Raw genomic sequence first — 3,402 nt, 5'->3', positions numbered from 1 at the left:
CCTAAACATTTTTAGTGTTCGAGTATAAAGCTGTGTTTTCTTTCCTCTTGTTTCGAGCGTTAGTACTTGTTCGGTAGCAGAATCACTTATCCGAGCGTGAGTTACTTTTCGCGGAAGGTGATGAGTGAGGTATCCGTATCTCGGAGGCGTAGGAGTCCCTCGGCTCGGTCGGCCTTGCCGTTCAAGGTTTCTCTGGCTCATTTTTAGGATTCCATTATCGATGTAGTCGAAAGGTACGGAAGTCGTTTTGGTGGAAAACTTTTCTGAGGAAAATTTTGATGCAGAGGGGGTTCCCCCCTTCTAGCCCCCGAGGGAGGTTCAGTTTTTGTTGAGGCAAGGCCGATCCTCCCTTGACAGTTAGACTTTTTATTTATGCATGTAAAGGGATCGAGATACATGAACGACTTAAAACACTTTAAGGGTAAAAGCGACATAGCTGTTCGATGTTCCAAGCATTGTTGTAGACCTCGCCTTGATCGTTGGCCAGCTTGTATGTCCCGGGCTTCAAAATTTTGGCGATGATGAACGGCCCTTCCCAGGGAGAAGCTTGTGGCGCCCTCGGGCGTCTTGTCGTAGCCGAAGCACCAAATCTCCCACTTGGAAGCCTCGGGGCCGGATCCTTCGGGCGTGGTAGCGTCGCAGAGACTACTGATACTGCGCCGAGTGTAGTAAGGCTACGTCCCGAGCCTCTTCCAGCTGGTCTAGTGAATCTTCTTGGCTAGCCTGGTTGCTTCGGTCGTCGTATGCCTTTGTCCTCGGGGAACCGTATTCTAAGTCTGTGGGTAGGACGGCCTCGGCCCCATAGACTAGAAAGAACGGCGAGAAACCCGTGGCCCGGCTCGGCGTCGTCCTCAGACTCCAAACCACCGAGGGTAGCTCTTTTATCCACCGCTTGCCGAACTTGTTAAGGTCGTTGTAGATCCTCGGCTTTAGTCCCTGCAAAATCATGCCATTGGCGCGCTCCACCTGCCCGTTTGTCATCGGGTGAGCAACGGCGACCCAGTCCACTCGGATGTGGTGGCCTTCGCAGAAGTCTAGGAACTTTTTCCCAGTGAACTGCGTGCCATTGTCGGTGATGATGGAGTTTGGGATCCCAAAGCGGTGGATGATATTTGTAAAGAACGCCACCGCCTGCTCGGACCCGATGCTGGTTAAGGGTCGGACTTCGATCCACTTGGAGAATTTGTCGACGGCGATCAGTAGGTGCGTGAAGCCCCCGGGTGCCTTCTGCAAGGGACCGACGAGGTCCAGACCCCACACGGCGAACGACCAAGTGATAGGTATCGTCTGGAGGGCCTGAGCGGGCAGGTGCGGCTGTCTTGCGTAGAATTGACACCCTCGGCAGGAGCGTACAATCTTAGTGGCGTCGGCCACTACGGTCGGCCAGTAGAAACCTTGTCGGAAAGCGTTTCCTACGAGGGCCCGAGGTGCTGCATGGTGACCGCAAGCCCCCGAGTGTATTTCTTGTAACAGCTCTTGTCCTTGGGCGTCGGATATGCATCGTTGGAGAATGCCTGCGGGGCTGTGGTGGTACAACTCTTTTTCATCACCCAGTAAAACGAACGACTTGGCGCGCCGAGCCAGTCGCCGAGCTTCGGCCTTGTCGAGGGACAGCTCTCCTCGGAGGAGATATTCCAGGTACGGGGTCTGCCAGTTTAGGTTTGGTGTGACCCCACTCTATTCTATCTCGACGTGCAAGGCCTCACCCTCGGCGGCCGAGGGTACCTCGGGTTGGACCGAGGTCTCCTCGGGCTCGGGTGCATCGTTGAGTTTGACGGATGGTTGATATATGTCCCTGGAGAAGACATTCGGGGGAACCGTCGTTCGCCCGAGGCTATTTTCGCCAGCTCATCTGCGGCCTCGTTGTACCATCGAGCAACATGGTTGAGCTCCAGCCCATTGAACTTGTCTTCCAAGCGCCGAACTTCGTCGCATTAGGCCTCCATCTTCTGATCGTGGCAGTGAGAGTTCTTCATGACTTGGTCAATAACGAGCTGCGAGTCGCCACGAGCGTCGAGGCGCCTGTCACACCCAGATTTTTGGGGTCCAAAACCCGGGCGCGAACATAATCACCAGGTGTGCTGGGACCAAGTCTCACACATATGATGATTCATGGCACATGATCGAATGTCACATCTTTACTACATAACAGGAGTTCTGTTCAAAATAAATAATTACATATAAGGAGACAACGGTCCAGCAACCCAAAGTTGACTGGGAGACGATGGCCTAGATCTCTCACGAACTCATCGCAGCATCCTCCTTGCGCCTCATCCTGCGGTACCTGTTCTTGACCTGTGGGGGGTGTGAGACAGCAAGAGTGAGCTCACATACGTTCATCGCTCAACAAGTTGTGGGGAATAATGTGCATGAACTCGACAAAGGTGGGAGCTCACGTGAAGTGTAAGGCTTACCAAAGAGGATGGTTAGAGCTGAGCATTGCTTTTAAAGTTGGTCAAAATTTTATTAGCAGTTACTAAGTATAAGTAAATACCAACCCAATTAAGTAGTAGAACAAAAGTAACATCATCACCTGCGATGCAATGCATATGACAAATTGAATTTAGTTCCATAAATTAATCATCAGAGAGTCCTGAGCTGCTCATGACCGTGAGCTCGGCTAGTATACCAGTTTTACACTCTGCAGAGGTGGTACCCTTTACCCACAAGTCATGTTACCCATCTGCCAAGGGAACGTGACTTCCCATACACCTCTATCGAGGAGGCGAGGCAGGGTAACACTACGAGGCCTTTACAAAGTTCTACTAGCTTCAGAAAACCCGCTACAGTTTATAGGAAGCTCCAATGCAGGGTTCTTGCCTGACCGCCATCGCAGCAAAATCAACCAAGGACCTCCCTACACTGACCACTCCCCTACTTCCCTTGCCCCTTTCGGGTAAGGTAGTCCTCCACTAGCTTTCCTAATTAATCAGCCAAGGGCGTCCATAAACCCTTGTGGTGGCACGTGTTTCTCAAGTTAAGCTCTATGTTCCAATTAACATTAATGATCTTGACATGAACATAAATAGAATAACAAAATAACTGGAACATAGATATGATAAATAATTATCCCAAATCCATGTAAAGCAATAGCAAACTACCCAAGTGATTCAGGGGTAAACAAGGTAATGAGATAAACAATCTAGGGTAACCTATTGGGTCCCATCAAAATTAACCTATGCATGAATAAATGATATTAAAGAACATTATTAGGTAAAAAGTGGTCAAGGGCACAACTTGCCTTCAATGAGCTCCTGCTCAGCTACTTCTGTCTGCTGCTCACCAGTATCCTCAGTCACGGGCTCTTCTACTCGCCACAATACAAACAAGCACAATATGCAGGGAAAAATTAACATCACACCAAGCATGTGAACAAAATACACAGAAATATTCTACATATTA

The sequence above is a fragment of the Zea mays genome, chromosome 2 (genome assembly GCF_902167145.1).
Source record: "Zea mays cultivar B73 chromosome 2, Zm-B73-REFERENCE-NAM-5.0, whole genome shotgun sequence".
Classification (NCBI taxonomy): Eukaryota; Viridiplantae; Streptophyta; class Magnoliopsida; order Poales; family Poaceae; genus Zea; species Zea mays.
The sequence above is the reverse complement of the archived record's forward strand: the minus strand, read 5'-3'. Positions refer to the sequence as shown.